At 38.1% G+C, this 21,777-nt stretch overlaps 1 protein-coding gene across 2 annotated transcripts in view; it reads right to left on the reverse strand.

Moving 5' to 3' along the window:
• The window catches only part of MYO16 (myosin XVI), a 391,786-nt gene that overhangs the window by 337,660 nt on the left and 32,349 nt on the right, over positions 1-21,777 (reverse strand). The window lies entirely within an intron of this gene.

Raw genomic sequence — 21,777 nt, forward strand, 5'->3', positions numbered from 1 at the left:
GTAGGTTTAAACAGAACACAAATATTCCCATTGGGAACCACTTTCCTGGCTTGACTTGAAAGAGTCTAGTGCCTGGATCTTGTTTAAAAAAAAATATGATGGGCCAAAGTCAGAGAGTACTCAAAAGAATAGAAAATTAAAACCAAACCGAAACAAAGAAACCCAGCATGACCCACAGGCTACCCCATTGACAGTTTCACAGCATTCTACAGTCACACTGTGGCACATTTCTAACACTTTTCAGCAACAATACTAGGTCTGTACAATCGTGCCAAAACAAGAAGAGAAAGCAGTTTTGGCTTTGAAAAAGCTGTGAGTTCTAAACTGAGCTGCAGTACAAAGAACACTGCTAACACAATTATACCTGTATTAGAAATCTATCTAAAGAATCAGAAATACATACAAACCCACATTTTCTTTGAGAAGTGCCATCACAGAAAGTTAAAAAAATAGAACAGGTAAAATAGTTTTTATTTAGAATTTAAAAAAAATAAATAAATTTTAAAAAAACCTTTCCCTCGTTAAAAATACTTTTGCAGAAACAATCTTACTCCAAAGCTCTTCTGATTACATTTTGTGAGCTTAAAGTTCTGATTACATACAAAAATAATCATCTAGATGCAACTTTATTAAACAACAACTGAGTGAATGTTGTAAGCCAAAGTAAGAAAACAAGCTCTTTAGCTTGCTATCTAAAACAAAGCAAAGGGAGGGGAGTGTTTGCCAAAGATGTGACAAATGGCTGTTTTCTTTGCTCTTTTTCTAGAAGTATTATTGACACAAAAAGCAAACACAAAACCTTAAAATATGCCAAACCACATCCATGTAAGATAACTTTGCATTATGTAGCACTTTTAAGACAAAATTCCAGCATAAGGCTGTCAAAATAATAGCTCCAAAGGGCCCATTTACATTTTCCTAGCAGCTAATGAATTGCCATGGAAAATGGTAGCAGGCAAGCTTATGGGAAACATCTTTAAATCTGTTCTTCTTCTTCCTAAAGTATGAGCCCAAGCTCTACACTTAGGAGTGACACATGCCCTGTTGGCTCCAAGCAAAGACAGAAAGAATCCTAGTGTATCTTTGAGAAAAATTCATGAAAGTGATATTCATTTGTCATATAAAAAGGGAAAACAAAAGGGCAAAGGTACTGCTCAGCTTGAAAAAAAAAAAAATGGTAGAAAAATACACATGGACAGCTTTAACCTGCATTTTATAGTACCTAGTACAGGTTCTTAAAAGAAAACTACATGCAACAGGAAAGAGTATTTACTATCATTTTTTACGTGCCAATAGTTACTCTGAGACAGTAAGCCTTACAGAACCTAACTTCACGCAGTGCCTGGATTACAGTTTTGACCCACACTCAAAAGCCCCTGTACAATACAAGAATAAATCCTAATTAGCTCTAATAAAAGCCTCTTTAAAGGCACAGCTCTTCACAGCCCTCTTCTGACCTTTGGGTAAAGAGAAGAGAATATGAACACTGGAAACAAACTAATTACAAGACAAACTGTTTACTTTCTATCCAAATAGTATAAAACAGCTTTGTCTAAATTGGGAAAATAGAGATTGACCTTGCATAATTGGAAAAAAGAGGTATAAAGATGACTGCTTCTTGACTGGTGACATGAGGTCTGGGTTTCAAGTTTACTTAATCCCAGACATTTTGACAAAATGATTGCAAAAGCAAGGTATCATTAAACTGATGAAGCATAGTTGATTAAATGTTTAGCTAGCCAGAAGAACATGGGGTACATGAATGTTAGCGACAAAGAAAAGCTTATGTAAAGTTGATGACCTGGGATATAACCCAGCCCGATTAGCAAGGTAACAGCCTAACACTTTGACAGGGTCACTAAAAAGAAAGTTGGAGGGAGCAACTTAATCCTGTTTCCTGAGAGTTTCCACTTTGATTTAACAGTACACTGTAATTTGCCCCTCCCCTCCCCCAAATTAGCTTCTACTATGCAATCATCCAAAACTCCCAAGAAAAACCTTCTCACAACTGCTCCAGAGAAAGAGCCCAGCAAAAGAACAAGAGTCTTACTGTCTGTGCCTCTTGTCCACAGTTACCATTGCCTGTTTCTTTCTTAATCCTAGGCAATAGACAAGATTCATACGTGAAAGAACGATTAAATTATCAAGGCAAATAGAGAGACTATGTCAGAACTGCAGATTATAAAAGCATGTCCTGCCACTTGGGTCTGGGTAAGCAACTCTGCTACAACCTTACTATGCAATGGGATAAAACCTGAGTCTACAATAACCATTCCCTAGAGGAACAAACTCAACTATATTGCCTACAAAGGAATGACAGAGTATTCTAGCCAGGTCACTAACCTAAACAATTAAGAGAGCAGGACTGTGGGAATGCTACAACACTGGATTATCAGTCAAGCATAATACCAACAGCTTAACAAATCATGCCTCATTCAACTTCTGTTCCCTACCACCCAAGCTTACTTCACTGCCAAAGTATTTGTGTAGATAGCTACATCCAAAGATGTGTAGGAACACACAGGTGAGACAAAGGTGGAGAGTACTGAGGCATAAAGATGACTTAATGGCATTTCAGTGTTATTTCAGTGCCAGTTTTGTAATTCGGCATAGCATAATTTTCATCATCTGCTGCAAATGTCTGGAATTCCAAGCCACAGTCAGCTTTTATTTTTGCCTTCGCTGTTTTTCACAACAAACTTCAAGTTTCTAGGGACTGCAGCAACAACTCCTAATGGCACAGGCATCTTTCTCTTCAGCTGTCAATAAAGATGTAATCAGCGAAGAGTTTGTGCTTCACTGCTTTCATTCTGTTATTTAACAGTGATAAGTAAGGATCAACATTGGACTCCACAGTCTGAGATCCTTATTAATGTCATGCTGTTTTCCACTAAACAGTTCTACTGCAAAGAATCTGAATAGACACGAGTACACCTGAGCTTCCAAACTGTTTCATGTCTCATCTTGAGCCACATTTCAGTGGGCAGGAATTTAAGCTGTTTATATATAAAATATTACAGACTTTTTCCTCTCCACCAACAATTTTGTAGAAAAGTACTTTGCTTCCAGGCTGGTATTTGTCTTACAACCAACAAGCATGTATTTCTGGAGGAAGGACTTCAATCTTTCAGCAAAAGAGTTCTCTCAAGGCTAGCATGAAAAAAAATAAAAGTGGACATTTTTGCATTCCTGTACATTTGAATGCATCCTTTAAGATCAGTCATCCTGGACAGTTTCTTAGGAATTGATGTTTTTAAATGAGGTTCTATTTGTTTGAAAGCTCCCCTTTAAACTAAGTTCAGGTTTGGGAGTGTATTTCCTATTTCAAATACTGCTTGCTTTTTCAAAAATGTCATCTAAAGTTCTAATTCTACTAATTGCAGTTCCTGTTCTGCCTGAGACTAAATTAGGCATGTTCACTTTATTCATCAGTATTTGTTTCCAGAAGCCTGCTTCAGCCAGCATCTGAATTACAGACTAGCAGCTATGTGCAGCATAAGCATATGCCTAAAAGAGCGAGTTCCAACTAGTTTATATACTCTTAAATTCCCTAATTCCTTCACTCTGCTACAAACTTCCTGCATGACTTCAGACAAGTCATTTCACTGTACCTCAGTCGCCTTCCACAAAACTGAAATAATTACACAGGGGTTTCATGTACGATTTATACATGCAGTGGAAGCTTAGAGTGAAATGCTCAAAGGTAGGCAGAGTAACAGAGATTATTTTAATAAGATTTCTGAGAAAGTTCTAATGAAGACCAACTTCAGTGGATAATTTTCATCAAAAATTCGCATTTTGAACAACCTATGGAAGACAAAGTGTTCTCTAAGGAATAAGAAGAATCGTTGTCCCCTATCCTTTCGTAAATGACCTTGCTTCTTTTGGTGACAGAAAGGTATGTCACTGTACTGAGCTATTTAGTTCCTATCTAGTGCAAACTGGGGCCATCAGTCTAAGAAAAAGTAAAAGCAGGGCAAGCATTCATTCTTCCCCATTACTCACTTAGCCTTCAGCTATTTTCATAGCATTTCCTGAGCCTTATATGGTCTCTCTACTGAGTAGGACCTAATGGATTCCTCTTCGGAGCACTTGATCAGTCTCCCTTTGAACTCATGTAATACAAAGATAGAAAGGATATACTCTCCCCTTCCTCCCAAAGGTGATTCTAAATGCATTGTGCTAGCACATATTCTGCCTCAATAGACTGTTCTCAGCTCTTCCACTTAACTGCCAACATTTTTAGGCTCCTGTCCATAGTGTTCTAGAGATAAAACTGAAGACACAAATATCCAGTGCTGGGCCCAAAATCCCCAAACCTTCTGAATAAAAGGCAATATGCCATAATTAAAACTGTGGTAAGTCATTAGAAACACACCACTACTATTAAGAAAGAAAACTTGGCATAATCCTAAAGTACAATGAACAAGGAGCAGAAAACATGCCCGCAGCATTTAACACTGGGAACAAAAACATACAAATGATGGCTTGTTTGTGCAGTGAATTCCAGGCCTGCTTAAGTGTGTTCCAGAGGAGGGCCACGAAGAAGATCCAAGGACTGGAGCACCCCTCCTATGAAGACAGGCTGAGAGAGTTGGGCTTGTCCAGCTTGGAGAAGAGAAGTCTCTGAGGAGACCATAGAGCAGCTTCCAGTGCCTAAAGGAGGTCTACAAGAAATCTTTAGGGTGACTTTACAAAGGCACATACTGACAGGACAAGAATGAATGGCTTTAAATGGAAAGAGGGTAGATTTAGATCAGGCATTAGGAAGAAATTCTTCACTGTGAGGGTGACGAGGCACCTGAACATGTTGCCGAGAGAAGTTGTGGCTGCCCCATCAGTGGAAGTGTTTAAGGCCAGGTGGACAGGACCTTGAGCAAACTGGTGTAGTGGAAGCTGTCCCTGCCTGTGGGAGGGGGGTTGGAATTAGATGATTTTTAAGGTCCCTTCCAACTCTAACCTTTCTATGATTCCATGATTATTTGTGATTACTATCTCACACTATTCTTTCAATGTTCTTCCTAACACTGCTTGCTGCTTGCCACTGCATTTATAACAAACTTTCTGAAAGGTCATATTGTACCAAAAATCTCTCTCAGTATTAATGGAATTTTGCATATGTGTTAAATGTTTCACGTAGGCCTCTGATCTACCAGAAGGAAGGAACCAATAAAGACGAATCCACCACACCAATTTCTATTGATAATGCCACTTCTACACTGTAGGTTTTAATTCAAGGAAAATGATGTCTGATGGATCCAGAAGGATCTGGGTCTAGGCATGTTTATACAGTTAATATTTCAAACTTTTTAAAGAATGTTTAGGTATACTAATACACATTAATCAAAAATAATCGAGCTTTGCTTTTTTTAATTAAAGTTCTTACCGGCATTCAAGAAGTCTCACGAAGGCATTTCCACAGAATACTACCTTTTATATATTGTCAGTTTGAGACAAGAGAGCTCTTTCTAGTGTGATAACAACTTAAAATATGCTCTCTGAGCCATGATATTGCATCTTGAGCTCTTCCTTGGAACTGAGAGTCAAAAAAATTACGTAAGCCTGATTTATACTTCATGAATGAACTAATTCAATGGAAGTATAAGGATAAATAATCCATTTTATTTAGTCAGAATTCAGGAAGCAAAACTTAGGAAAAGGAGGAAAAAAAGTCTTATTAAGTCTAATAACGAATAATAAAATAACCTATTAAAGCTGCTCAATTAAGAACTTTTTAACATGTCATCTAAGGCGAAGAATCTTAGAAATCTGAAAATCAGTGAAATCTTCTTATAGGGGAGTTGTAATACAATGTGAAGCAGTTATGACTGATGAGCTGACGAATGAAATGTAGGGAAAGTTCTTCTGATTAAAAAAAGTAACATAGCTTTGCAGTTACAGAAAAGCCTCTAGACCACAAGTGAATCTGAATTAATAATCATCTAAATTAACAACAGCAGGACATACAGGAATAAAATTAAGAAACAGCAAAAACATACAGGGTTTACAAGACAAGACTCCAGATAATGACAAAAGGAACAAATTAATAAAAAGAAATGGTTGGGGTTGGGTTTTATTTTCAATTTACAGTATACTGCAATTTAAAAACCAAAACCACACACACAAAAAAACCCACCCTGAATGTCTTTTCCTGGTCTACCCCTAACGTAGCATCCTATTTGAGTTGTTGATGAGTTGCTTTATATCTGTCTGGCCTTACCAAGACACAGATCTCCATTACTAAGGTATCATATGATAACAGTCCATCACTGTGGTGCACCCTTGAGAGAAGTACATCGCACAGAGAAATAAGATACATGATACATAGAGAGTCTCTGCTCAGGACTCCCTGCAGGCTCCTTGGCTCAGAAGCGGGGCTCAGAGCAGAGCCTCTCCAAGGGATGCTCTTATTCCAAGCAGTGGCTATGGGAAAAAGATTGCAACTGTCTGGAATCTCAGTAGGGTATGTGTTTTCAGAATAAACCAAAACTTTGTACATGAGCATTTCCAAATTGGATCTAGGGTGACAAAAATACATATATATTTTGCATGGCTTGTCTAGAATACAATCTTTTTTTTTGTTTGAAAAACTGAGTTTTTTTCATAGACTGACAATACCAGGCTTTAACCAACTGAATTTGGAAATCTTTCATTTCAAGCCTTTATATGTTAATGCTAATTCATAACTGTTCTCATGTCAGCTCTATGCTTTATTTTTAAAACCTCTTCTGCCTCCTTTATTGGATTTATACGGCAAGGTGCTGGCAGCAGGGTAGGCTGCTGGCATCATGGTCTGTTTTGCCCATGATGGTAACTGGTAAGTGATCTCCCTGTCCTTATCTGGAACTACAAGATTTTTTGTTTTATTTTCTCCCTTTTCTGTTGAAAAAGGCAAGTGAAAGAGCAACCGGGTGGGCATCTGGCAGACAGACAAGGTCAACTCACCACACCTTCACTGTGTTCTTTCCCAGAAATCTATTTTTAAGAAGTGAAGGAGATATTAGAAAAATACAATACGAAGGCCTACAGCATCAGGAAATAATTCTTTCCTCCCCCCTCCCAGCAGAACTTTATTAATTTCAAGAATATTTAGATGAAAAAATGGTACCTTTATAATGGAAAGCAGGTATTTCACAGTTTTCGTAGTAGAAGCAACAGCGGTAGCAGTACTACTACATCTACTAACAAGAATACATTTCTAACAAAAAAGAAGTGTTGATTGGAAGTTATTAACCAGGACCAATAACACACTAAGAATAGTTTGTAACTATCAAAACTGACCTAGATACTCTCTTACAAAATAAACTATAATTTTCTTTTGCAGAATCCACAAGGTGGCCACAGTTGCTTGGGAAACCCAGTTTCTAACATATACATTTATAAATTTAACACATATGGAATCTAACATAAATTATACACCTTGTGGAATACTCTTATTCATTTTGAAATGGACCCACAACAATATCAAATTTAGACTACTAAATGTTTCCCTAAGCGTAGTCTTAGATCTGGCCAGACTTAGATAAACAGATTCAAAAGCCGTAACTCATTCTGGTCTCTTAAGAGTAATTGAGTCCAGCTTCTGCCATCCACTGACTGAGAACCTCCAAGTCCTTCTGGGGGTGACTGCGTGGATATAATCACAGGATCGGAGCTTTACTCATGCTTATTTCGGCTCTTGTACCTAAGTCATTACTTTCTGCTAATAATGTACTTAGATTTGTGTCACTCAGTTAATACTGAGTGTTTTATGAGCACATACTCCATAAATTCAGAATACATTCACATCTTGTTTACTCTATGCAGTTTGGTTCACTCCAACCACACAAATATCGCATAACTACAGAAAGTAAAGAAAAGGTGCATATGAACCAAGTACAATGCAACTTCAACACTGAGAATAAGACAGGGTAACATACTTACTTTGAGAAAGACACTGTGAATATGCACATACTGGTAAATAGGACAATATTGTTTACTGTTTATCCTAATATAAAAAACAAGCAGTGCCCTTAAGTATCATGTAGGAAGTTAAACTGTGTTTTTTTCATGGCACATCATTAAATTTTGGAAAGTTGACAGGATTTTGTACATACTAAAAGTAAATGAGATTAAAGAAATATTTCTAAGAGAGATTAAAAAAAACATGTCAATGACTAGCTTTTAGGTATCCAGGTACTATGACCTGTATGGAGTCTTAGAAAAGTAATCACTGGGCACATGCCCTGGTTTTATATTCCCTTCTTAGGTAGCAGCTTCATACCATTGCTGGAGATAGGAGCAGCACCTAACACATCTTAGGCTGTATTCCACACAGGAGTTCTTTCACCCAGGTGGACACACACAAACTCTGTTGGGTATGTATATTCAAATGTCCTGATAAAAATTCAAGTATTTTCAAAATAGTTGCTTTCTTTTCACAAAACCTACACAGATGTGTAAAATATATGAGTAAGCACAGGCCAATAAAAAGCTAGGAAATGTACAGTGAACCTGAAAAATTGAACAGTATGAAACGATCCAGCTAGTCAATCTAATCGAATAACATTTTCAGTTCCAATATAACTTGATACAATAACATTTGTATCAAAATCATTTAATGAACTTTGGGAACTGTTATCAGCTGAAATTTTCATCTCAATAAAGGTGACAAACTTTAGGGATATATGATTTGCAATTTAAGTGCCATGTTGAATGCCTACTTTAAAATCATATGTATATTGCATTTCTCAGAATGGAAAGATTTTTCCAGTGTGGGGTACTCTGGAACCTTTGAGTCATGGTGATAATTTTCTGAAGTAATCTATGTCACATTTAACCATGTTTCCCTCTAAATATCAGTTATTTCTACAAGACAGAAAATAGAAATTCAAATGAACAACATAAAGACAAATCTCATTTGAGACATGTCCCTATAGATATAACTGAGGTAAGAAGTTCAGGGGTTTAAAACAGAAACAATAACAGGCAAGTCAGAACACTTGACCCATGCAGAATTTTATACTGTAATTCTACAAATATAATGGTCTTGCTTGATGAAGAAGTTAGATTAATCTGTTTATAACTAGGACTATGTTATGCTAAATTTCAGTGCAAGGATCTGGCCACCTTGTAAGCACTGAAACCTATGACTAGCAAATTTCATATCAACTTCCAGAAGTGAGGAAGACGTATAAAACAAAAAAAATCATTTGCAAATCCTTCACTGTCCCTCTCCCCATAATAGTGCTGCAGTTGCACAATGTTTCTAATTCAAAGTTTTCTAATTTAAGCTGATAAGAGATGAAGAATAAAGACAGATTTTGGAAAATTCCTTTTCGTGTGAGCCTATGTAATTTACACTAAATGTGTTTACAGCTTCTCCTTCAGATAGAGGATAAATAAAGGAAGGATAACTCTGTAATTAACATTTACAAAATAGTCTTGGCTGCTTTTAAGATTTTATGTTTTGCAGAAAACAGATGATAAAGATTTAAAATCAATTTCTAACACAACACAAAGTATTCTCCCGAAGTTTATATAAAACTGTACAGCTCACCTAACAGCTCTAAGGCAAGGTAGCCATGACTTCCATTACTTTTCTAGCACAAGATATGTACACAGCTAAAAGGATTTAGCCATTCTTTATGACCTTTAAAGTGTCAGCACAAAGTAAAGATAACAAAATAATAGATGGTTGGAAAAACAGCATGGACACTACATGTGCTACGATAATCTGCACATGGAAAATCTGGGATTTATTCTGCTGGTACCTCTACTGAACTGTGCAGGCATGCTCCACCAGCTTCTACTGATGCTTTTCCAGATTTAAGGGGCTGCTGCTGCTTTCCCAGATCTTCATCATTATACACTCAACCAACATAACTGCAGGGGCTGGTGCCTCTCAAAGTCAGGCCATATAAAGATTTTGTCAAAAAGTCATAACACTGGTCCTAGATGACCTTGACAGACTTCAGCAAACTGCCTAGGTACCTTTCAGATGGCATTTTGGTAGCGAGCGCTGGCTGGTGTAGCAGGAAAGTAATGTCCCAAATTCTATGAACTACAGGAGCACATGCAGTCATTTTCCTGTTCTGCAGGAAAAAACCCACCTCCAGGACACATGAGCAAACAGATTTTATGCAGGTGAAAGGCAAAAAGAGGAATGGTGGCACAGAACTTCAGTGAAGTGTGTGGACAGCAGATATGTCAGGCTGGGAGCAGGAGCCCACTGTCATCTGCTTTCACTGGTGGGAGCACATAGTCAGGAAACACCACCGGCTGTGCACAGCCTGCACGCACCAGGGTAGAGGAGACCAAGACGTGGAGCTAGAGTCTGCCGATTTTCCAGTGCTTCCTTTGGCCACCAGCTTGACCCCAGCCTCGGAAAACTTGTTTTGTCATAATGTTCTTTTACCATGAAGGCGTAAAGTCAGGAGAAAAATGTAGCCATAAGCCAGTTTCAGTCAACTCCTTTTCCCCACAACCTCATAAACATCAATCTTCCCCTTTTCAAGCTTCCATATAGGACACTTTAAGATCTTCTCCCAGCTGAGAGACATGCATAGTGATGATATCTGAATATAACTGGAAGCACGCATTAGTGAAAACCACTCATGCTAATACTGAAAGAAGCCTTATATTTCCTGCAGTTATGCTTATTTAGTCCTTATAGAAAACAGTTGCTTACTAGCGTTATGCATCTCTCCTTTTCCCAGTTTCCTTTGAGAACTGCAGTCATAGACCACTGCAATGTATTAACTACACCCTGTTGTTTGGCATGGCAACTTCAGTGTTCAAAATAGCCTTTTCTTAAGTGACAATCCGGTTTAGTTCTCAGTTCTTTCTTCATACGAGCATTCCATGCTTTCAGTCTTGTTCTTAAGTAATTCATGCCTTTCCTCTTGTACTTTCTCTTAAACAAGTTAAAAAACACCACAGATACAGAAAGAAGCACAATTTTAAAACTGTCCTTTTCAAGTCAGGAATGAGGATTCTGTTTGTCTACAGCAACCAAGTAATAATTTATTGGTGAATAAAAGACACAGGAAAGTTAGAAAACAATCATTATACAAATCTCCATCAAAATAAGCAAAGAGACTCTTACATGCCATTAGTCTCTCTGTAATGAGATAGCAATGCAGTAAGTGAATAGTGTCAGCACAGCACTGGCTTCATTTACACATAGTTTAAAGCAAGTAGATGAAGTTATAATCTCACTGTTCAGTGGATACTAGAGATTTTATTCTTTTTCTGCGTATGCAATCCTGATGGATGGTTAATATCTTGAAACAGGTCCCAAAAGAGCAAGAAAATGAAATTGTGAGGGACAGAATTACAGTTCCATGTCCCATAAGTAAAATTGGTATTTATTTAGGTTTTTAAAAACGTATTTATTGTCTTTCATAAAAACTCGGAAGTAAAAAACAGATCTCAATAGACTCAAATGATCACATTGGGAAAATATGCAGATATTGCATACAACTATGTCATAATGGAACTTATGCTGTGCATACAAGAAGAATGTAGAAACGAGGCAGTAATAAGCAAATTGCCTTAGTGATACAAAGAAAAGAACAGCAGTCTCAATGGCCTGCTTCTTTTTAAGTGACTGAAGAGGAGGTAAGGGTAGTTCTTGGCTGTACTCCACATTTTATGCTGTACAAGAGCTCACAAACATGGATTGAGAAAGATGATCTCTAGTTTGTGATGGCTATCAGATCTCTGGGTACTTCACATCACCCCATGAGTTCTGTCTCTGATACAGACAAGCTTGTTGACACTAGATTCCAAGTTTGTTGAAAAAAGTAATGTTATACAGTGGATACACACAGCTATCGTCTTCATCCTAAAGGCATAAGTAGTCTCTCGGATGGCCTGAGTCCAAACCAAGAAGCAACATTAGTATGAATATCCTAAGATGGTTGCAGAAGTCTCTGAGAATCAGAGAGGGTAGTTGCTGGTCTGAGCCATTTGTAACAGCTTATTTTAATGAAGGCAAATATTTCAGCCATTCATACTCAGTCACATTTTTGGAGCTATGTCTTCCACTTGAAGGAAGATGCCATGAATCAAAATGCTACAAAAGCCCTTTTTTGCCTCCCACCCGTAACACCAGTGTATTTAGTTTCAAACAATTCTCCTCCATTTATGAAATTATTTTTATCAATAATAAGATGCCAATAACACTGATTCAACCAAGCAAATAAGCGTCATAACACACAGAGGGCAAAGAACCCTTGTTTAGTTTCCACGTTGCTGATGCTCAAGTCCACGCTGTCAGCTGATTGCTAGAAAGCATCTATGGGACAGTCAATTATTAAATAGCTCCACAGCTGAAGGACTTTGCAGCTGCTCATTCCAGGTTCCCTTCCAAGGTAGGATGTTCATCATTAACTAGGAATTTGTTCAAATTCTGGTAACCCCTGATTTGGGCACTACAGAGTTGCACAGCTCCGCAAAATACAGAGCAGATATTCTCTGTCTTGTTCTCAATACCCTTCCTAATGATATCCAACATTCTAACAGCCTTTTTGGCTAGTGCTGCTTCACTAAGCTGATGATACCAGAGAATTGTTGATGATGATTCCAAGACCTTACTAGTGCAGGCCTGACAAAATTCACGTTGAACTCTCCCAAGGTGACATGCATGAGATAGTTTTTGTTTGTTGTAGTCTGTAAGTGAAATTGAAGTCTGTGTTCTCTTTGGTTCCATTTTCCCTTGCCATATGAACAAATTCAAATGAAAATGTGATACATCAATGTTGTCAAGTAATGTAGCTGCCACCTGCCTTTGTGTCCTGCCTAGAACTCGCAAGATACATCACGCAAGTACTGCAAAAAAGACAAAATACTTAAGGATTGGCAGCATCAGGTGGGCTTAAGAGTCCGTGATAGACCTTCTGTTAACTGACATTAACTTTCTGCATATTTTCGTCTTTGAATTACTGAGCACAGCTCATATAATAATATATATCATAGTATATATTTTACTACTTTTAAAGTTACCATCTGTAGAGATTGAGGATATACTACTATTTCAAATTTCAATATTATAACATCATTTCAGTGGTTTAATTTGAAAATAAAATTAATGCAACTAAAGCAGCTACATTTAAAAGTTGTGTCTTCTGACTGTCTGTTACTCTGAGTATCCACACTGGATCATTCTAAAATGCCAGTAGTATGGTATTCTCCCTTTCTCCCATACTGTTTAGTGTCATCTCCTTGCTTATTGTTAATCCTTTTTCTTCATTACGAACAGAATCCCAAGAAAGCTTAATTCCTTTTACAAGAGTCAAAAAATAATCGTGTTTTTGAAAGGTTACTTTTTATAGCATGATGAAAACTCTTGGTAATCCAGTCACTTAATAGCAAACTAAATCCATCTAAAAAATCTGATTCAAATTACTTAGATAGCATGCATTACCAAAGCACCCAATCATTTAACTTTTTCCAGAATGGCTGAGCTTATAATAAGGTGAGTCAGACCACCACTACAGCTATTACAAGGGGATTAGCTACCCCCTACCTGAGGCTCATCAGAAAGTACTACAAGTTGGGAAAGCCATTCAACAGCCATTCAACAACTTGAGCTGAGTTAAGAATGTTGATCTGTCTTAAGAAGGTTAAGATGCTAAGATGCATTGGCTACAGAAGAAAGCTGACAATGAGAAGCAGGAGTGAATTCTAAGTTGAAAATAACAGAACAGAAATCTCTAGGTAGCACAGATGGGTCTTCAGCAGGAGAACCAAGGTTTGCAGAAAGTATTGACTAGTTTTGCACAGCCATGTGAAAAAGCTGAAGCCCTGAGAAAAAAAGTCTGGGCATGGTGCCATGCCTTCTTGAGTTCAGAGGGCAGGCTGCCAGCCTATACTTCTAAGTCACAGCAGATTTCTCCCAATAAGCATCTCTGTTAAAGAGGAGTATTAATTCTCTCATTTTAAGAAGGCACAATCTTACTACCCTCAAGGATAGAGGAAAGGCTGTAGGGAAATATGATTAGGATCTTGCATTTTATTCAGTTCTGATTAAAGTTTCCTATTTAAACTAGGTCTCCCAGGATGTAAGATCTAGGGAGGAGTTCATTAAGAGCTCTTTTTATTGGAGGGAGATGGAGGAAGTGGAAGAACTCCAGAGTGTCTTGCCATTCAATCTTCAGAAAGAAAAACTGGCACTGATTTTGATTTGCCTATTGGAGGGGGGGCGCAAATTATTGTGTTCTGCTACATTATTTCAGCCTCAGAACTAGTTTGCCTACCTTCTTTATCTATCAATCCCTATCCTTTGATTTTTCACAATATCTACAGTTTGTGCAGAAGAATGCAAACTCAAAGCCCTAAGAAAACAAAAGGACAAGGGAGAATACAAAAAAATGCACATATATAAAGAAATCTTTACATAGTAAAACAATATTTTTCTCCACCATCAACAACAACAAAAAAGTATCTTACAAAGTAACTTCCCTCTCATACCTCCAGATAAAATATAAAGCACTGATGAACGACCTCAGTGAGTACTTGATCTCTGCAGCTGCCCTGCTGTGGTATTGCAACTTCCTCAGAGGCATTTCTCCCCCACATGCACTGATCAACTTACATAGTAGCTGATTCAGCTGTCTAAATTTCTGAACTACATTGTGAATATCTCTCACAAGAGTTAGAAGTAACTTCTTTGCTTTATCCATAGCTAAAATAATCAGGACTAGGGGTCACAGAATCATAGAACCACAGAATGGTTTGGGATGGAAGGCACCTTGAGAGATCATACAGAGCAATCCCCCTGCCAGGGGCAGGGATATCTTTCACTTGGTCAGGTTGCTCAAACCCTCATCCAACCTAACCTCAACAGGTCCAGGAACAGGGCACCCACAACTTCCCTAGGCAACTTGTTCCAGTGTCTCACCATCCTCATTGTAAAAAGTGTCCTCCTCCTGTCCAATCTAAATCTAAACTCCTTCAGTTTAAAACCACTGCCCCTTGTCCTGTCACTACAGGCCTTGACAAAAAGTCTCTCTCCATCTTGCTTATAAGCCTTCTTTATATATCGAAAGACTGCAATAAAGTCTACCCTGGAACCTTCTCTTCTCCTTGCTGAACAACCCCAACTCTCTCAGCCTTTCTTCACAGGACAGGTGTGTTTCATCCCTCTGATCATTCTTATGAACCTCCTCTAGACCCACCCAAACAAGTCCATGTCTGTCTTGTAGTAGGCATCCCAGAGCTGAATCCAGTGCTCCAGGTGGGGTCTCACTAGAGTGGAGTACAGAGGCAGAATCACCACCCTCAACCTGCTGGACACTCTTCTTTTGACGCAGCCCAGAACAGTTGGCTTTCTGGGCTGCAAGTGCCCATTTCTGGCTCATGTCCTAAGTGGTAGTAAGAATGCATAGAATTTGGAAAACTTTGTGCAGCTTTAGAAACAACAGCAACAATAATTTCCATAAAACCTCTTCCATGAAATGTCTGTGGATTTCAAAATCCTATTTAGGTGCACAAGGAAGGGACTATAATGCCCAGATGCTTCTGAAAGAATTACAACATACTCAGAATTTAAAATGCTAAAATTAGCTATAACTTTCTGTCCCCAAAGTGAAGAGCACAGCTCAATAAACATCTACGGACATCTCAGTTAACCCAAGGTTTAATGGCAATACTAGATACTACAGTGTAACAGTCAATATAAGAAATTTACCATAAAGTTTTATCTTCCAGAGATTTATAGATCACTTAAATCATCTTTATTTGGATAGGACTTCATGCATAAGCTGTAAGCTCAGAAGTTATAGTAGACAGAAAGCAGCCAGAAGTTCCTCTGTTAGAGGGAAATAATCCTAGAAATTCTGATCAAAACCACAAAGAAAACTACCTACTCCGATTAAAAAGATACCAACTAACTCATTAGTACATGCTTCTAAGAAGTATATGCATATTCTGTGGTGAAAGCAACTTCTTACCAGTGACCTATACTAGAAACAATGACCTGTTCTATTGAATAGAATATATTTCATCTGACACAGCTTTGTTCACAGACTGAAGTGTTTAGTATCTGTAAATATTAAGGCCTATATATGACAACCTGGATATCCTAGGAAAAGCTTTGCTCACATACACTTAATTTGCATGGAAATCCTCGAGTCCTGTGTGATTTTTACTGGAGAGAGAGAGATTCAGTCAAGCAATTATGTGGAACATGGCAAGGTTTTAAGAGCAATACCTCATAGCACTTTAAAAGCAAGAAGTGAACTCTGCTATAGTTAATGTAAATGGAAAAGAGAAAATGTAATTGGCATGTAATTAAAACAGTTGATAATCATTCAGGATTAGAGTCAAGACTCCTGATTTGGCAAAAGCATGTCCTGCAATTTTTCTAATGCCACGTAATCCAGGTCACACCTGCTACACCATTCACCAAAAAGACAGAATCCCCTAATGCTCAGTTCAGTGAAGAGTCAGGAAGGCTGAAAAAAAACCAGGTCAAACACTGGCTTATGCCCTGGTGAAGCACTCTCTGGGGACTTTCCACCCAGATCTTGATGCACTCTTGGAAAAGATATTGTAGCATCTGTTTTCATCAGCATTGAAAGGAAATGGTGACTTTCCCACAGATAACCAGGCACAAGATGTTTACATAGCAGTGGAAGACAGTTAAAACCTCAGCTTCACCGTTAACTATAGACATTGCAAACGCATAAGAACATACCCCTAAAGGACACAATATTTGTTCTAGTGGTTTTTGTTTTTTAAATAAAACTAACACTGAACCTGGGGACCAATTTATTTATCTTCTGCTTTTTGATTTACTGGAGTCCACCCCTCTTCCATGTTTGCAATACATGAAGTTCCCTACCATAGGAAAGAAAAAAAAAAAATCTTGTGAGTTTAAAATTAATTAGTAAATACCACTGGTACTGAAAGGTCAGAAAATCAATGCCCCTTTGGAAAATTGTGCATTCAAGCCATTATTAATGCAGCTCAATTCATAAATTATCAGCAGATGAGCTGACAGTCTTCAGGTTATCTGATTATGAAAAGACAAGGCAAGAAAGTAAGAGAAAAAAATCCTGTGGGATCTCTGGTCCAACAGGGAGGCAACCAGGACTGCAGAATGCATCATGGAGTATCATGGACTGTAGGAAGAATAACCAAATAGTGTCACAACTGTGATTCAGTCACAAGATCAGTAATTCTGTGCTTTGATTCTCTTTAAACTGCCATGGAGGACATAAACTCATTGCTACATCCCTGCTCTCATTTCCACCACCTAACCTATCATACAAGCTACTCTACTGCTTTGTTTTACAGTAGCGCAGTACAAAAAAGATAATAATTTAGCAGGAACATCCAACAAATAGATTTAAGTGGCACAGAATGATACAAAAGCTTTCAGAATACAGTTATATCAATTAATTAAATCAACTACTAACGTGATCCTCCAAGAAACAGACATTAACTGCAGGCAATGCAGCTTGTCTGAAAAGCTTATGAGAATACAGCTTTAACCAAACAGATGCACATAAGAATAACAGAGAAAACCAGCTGTCTCAATGAAGACTGAAGCCAGACCATAGAAACCACTGGCAATTGTGCAGGAAAGAGTGGTGGCTGGCACCTAGGGCTGCAATAAGTGATTTACCAAATGAATGGCTACATGCTCCTGAAATCTACCAAAAAGCTGCCCAGGCAACTTTTATGCTCAAGGAGGAGCCATGTCTCCCAGAAGGGCTGGAGAGAGACTGTCACCAACCCCAAAGAAAATACAAAGAGCAGTAGCGACTAAAGACTCTTGCAAAATCGCTCAGCAGATACCAGAAAACACATTCCTCAGGTAAAGCCAAAAAAGTTTCTCAGCCTTCCCCAGACTCCCTCTGACTTCTGCCGTGTGCCCCTTGCCCACATCAGACAGCTCTGACCAGACCACAAGTGATTATGGCTCCAAAAAAAACAATAATGGAGACTGGGGTGCAAGTACAGTTCTTATCCATGGTCCCAGCTGGGTGTCCCATTCTGCACTAAGGAGTAAATTGAAAACTGAGTTTACTTGAGTATCTTCTTTAATCTCAGAAAGCTACTCCTGAAATTTTCTAACACCAAAAAAGTTAGCCAAGATGCTCAAATTAGATAATTTGTATTAAAATATCCCTAAATAGATGAATACACATTTCTAAGGAAGGAAGAAGTGAAATCAAAGAACAAGGATAATTCACCTCAGAAACTTAAGAAGCAGTAAGTCAGTGTCTCAGTGGAAATTAATCCAAAGGATATTGGCACATATTGACAGTTATTGTAGGAGACTACATATCAAATGCACAGAAGCAGTCTACCACACTGCGAAAAAAACCCCAACAAAATAGACAAGAAAAGGGAGTGAAACAAAAGACTGAAAATTTAGGAGGAGACCACTGATGTAAAACTGAAGAAGAAGTACAGAAGAAAAATAAAAAATAAAAAAAAACACACGAAGATAGAAGATGATAACTAAGGGTAAGGTAAATAAAAAGTGACAGCACAATTTTATAAGTCTGATTTCAGCCTGTTGACTTCTACAGGCTGAGATGGTACTCTTTCTATGAAAAACAAACAAACAAAAAAAACCTCTCATGGTCAGACTCTATCTTTGTCTCCCTTCTCTGTACACCAAAAAGTAAAATCCACTGAAAATACACAGACTGAATGTATAAGAAGCAATGACTTGTACATAAGTAAGGACTTCTAGTGAACCTGATGTTGCCTTATGATACAGAACAAAGCAGTTTTGTTACTGCACAAGGCTACTTATCCAGTGAGGTTACAACCCTTCGAAAATATTTCGGCATGTACAGCCATATTATTCAGAAGAATTAGTGCTTTATAACATTCCTAACAGCCGTGAACATGCTCCCACTTTTTATCCTCCCTGGGCTGAGGTATGTCATGTATGCTGCACTGTCTATGCTGCTCCCAGTGGCACCTTGCCAGCCCATGGGATTTTGCGGAGAAAGATCAGACACAGTGAGTGGATAAGAAAAGAGACTGGGACAAGACTACCTCAGTGTCAAGTTCTGTATAAAAGAAAGCAAATAGAAATTTACTGAAACTGACACTTCCATCCTGTTGAATCTTGCAGAGTGTACAGATCAGGATTTTCTGGACTGTGTATGTAGTTAGCTACTGAGGTGAAGACAGCATTTTTCCCCATTATTTCATTATGCCCATACCTGGGAGTTTTATTGGAAGGACTGGCATGAAATTACACAGTGTAGGGCATCACACACCTGAAAGCAGCCCATAGAGAAGTAGATTTCCAATGCCACACGGTGTCTAGCCCTATTGCTTACCTAGAGTGGATGCCTGCTGCATTTCTCCTAACCTGCATCCTTTAATTTCTGTGTGTTCTGTTACACATATACCTCTGAGCACTGCGCTGCAATGGTGAGAGCTGCCAGCAAGGGGACACTAATGCTGCTGAGGAAACATATGGCACTTGTCACTTTAGACAGCACTTAAGATGATACAAGACTGGATACACACTTCCACCAAAATGAACTCTTGTCACCATCTGCTTCAGAGGGCAGGAAGAGGAGGTACCACTAGTTTGATATAGTTTCTTCCACTCACAGATGGGGATAGAAAGCTATCTTGGCTAGCCCACTCAGAGCAGCTAACCTAAGTAACTTCATCATACAGGAGATAAACGCTGAAATAAAAAGCTGAAGGGGAAACAATATGTATTGCTGAGAAAAGAAACCCACTTGATCTGAGGTATATTTCTGGCCTACTTAAGAGATACTTCTTTCCCTGTCCCAAAGGCTTGTTTCTGAGCTATGTCTGTAATGTTACGGTAACACTGTTAAGAACTTGGGTTTTAAAAACAGCTTCTAAGGATTTTGGAAACGAACTACTGTCTGCAGTGACACAGTGGTTGTGTACACACTGGGCTACTTACCAAGATCTGCTAATAAGCAGGCTTTCAAACAGACAGCCCTTGGAATACACATTCCTTTGCTTTCAAACCACCAACAAAAAAAATCTTCTGCACATTTGGCATCATATGCACCAAAAGTGAGGAAGCCAAAGCAGTAGGCGGAAAACAGGGTCCCTTCTGAAAGCACCTCCCCTCAAAGATAATATTTCCACTACGTCAGTTGCATGCCTGATCTCACCCAGACCAGTCTTGCAATAAGCATAGGTGGGAGAGAGCTGGGCCACACAGTGGGCAGGAGCTTCAACCATGACAACTTTGCATCTGCAAAGTCAGTGCTGGGTATTGGTGCGTGGCCAGTCTCATACAGCTAAAACAGTAAGTGACAAATGAAGACAGACAGTTCATGCACATAGGGTATACAGCCCAAACTAGCTCCTGGCCATTTTTTTTTTTTTTTTTTTTTTTTTTGCATGTTTAACCTTGATCTATCCAGGTTTGCTTAATTAATTTGAAGATTCTGTTCACATCTGAAAACACAAATGAACAATCTCTTGAGATGCAGCTGCTCGCCATCCCATTAACTGAGTTTAAGAACGTTCTTTAGTCAGAGTTTAACACTTGCAGGGAAATGCAGGAAAGACTTCAAGATGTTATTGTGCCACAGAAGAGCTTTATTCCTATCTTTAAAACTCCAAATCACAAATCACTTCACCTTATCTTTCCATCCCAATGTACAAAGCATTGGTCAGCAACTTCTTTGCCAGTAATTTGGCAAATGCTGTTCTCTAAAATCTAAGACAAAAGGGTGAACACAAACAAATATTGGTTTCTGTTCTGTAAATAAATAAAGATAATCAGTTCTGCTTTGAACTAAAGAAACCAAAGCAGAAGCACAATGGCTTTTACGTGACATGGTAGTACTTCAGACAAACTACATTCTTCATTTTCTTGAATGTACGTGAGAAAACTATTCTGGCATCTTAAAAAATAGAATTTAATTTAACTTTATGCTGTTTAATTTAGCACACTGCTACCATAGATATCTTTCTTTATGAATAAATAAAATAAAAAGGGTTTGGACATGAAAATACACTCACTGGGGGAGATGCAGATGAAACAAAAATGTTCATATAAGGCATCAGATTTTTTTCAAGCTATAAATAAACAGCAAGTTTAGATCAAGTTAATAGCATATGAACTACAAGCCCTGAAACTCACAGAAGTAGTCTTCCTGCCGAAAACCAGCAGACAGCCTAAAAAATGTTCTAAAAATATATTTATGTCTTACACAAACAAATATCAATGTGTGACATTTATAACTCACATACAACAAAACAACCTTCTAGTACTCTACAGCAGGACCTCTCAAGACTAAAAGCTTTATCATTATTTGATTGTCCAACTGAGCTGAGATGAATTAGTAAAACAGAAATCCTAATTAAAAACATCTGATATGTATTTTCTTTTCCCTAGGTAACAGAAATATATTGCTGATAGCACATTTTAGTATAATTGTCCTTTCACACAATGTTTTAAAATAATTGGGGGGGGGGGGGGGGGGGGAATGTTCTTCCTAAACATTCCAAATACTGGTCACATAAGCGACAAAATAGGGCAATGAAGCATGATCAATACTTGTGCAATCCATTTATAGTCACAGATATCTGTCTTTTGTTGTATCAATGTGCTATCCAAAATGCATACTATTTCTACAACATTTCTGTGGCTTGTATCACTATACTGCACATTCACAAATGAAGAATAAGTTTAAGCCTGATGTATTTGAAAACATGCTTTCAAATACTTCTACAGTATTAGCTTCCGGCTGATAACAGAACTTAAGTTAATTTATCTTACCTAGAATTATGACTGCCAATTATTTTTATTGTTTAAAA

Source organism: Strigops habroptila, chromosome 2 (genome assembly GCF_004027225.2).
Source record: "Strigops habroptila isolate Jane chromosome 2, bStrHab1.2.pri, whole genome shotgun sequence".
Lineage (NCBI taxonomy): Eukaryota > Metazoa > Chordata > Aves > Psittaciformes > Psittacidae > Strigops > Strigops habroptila.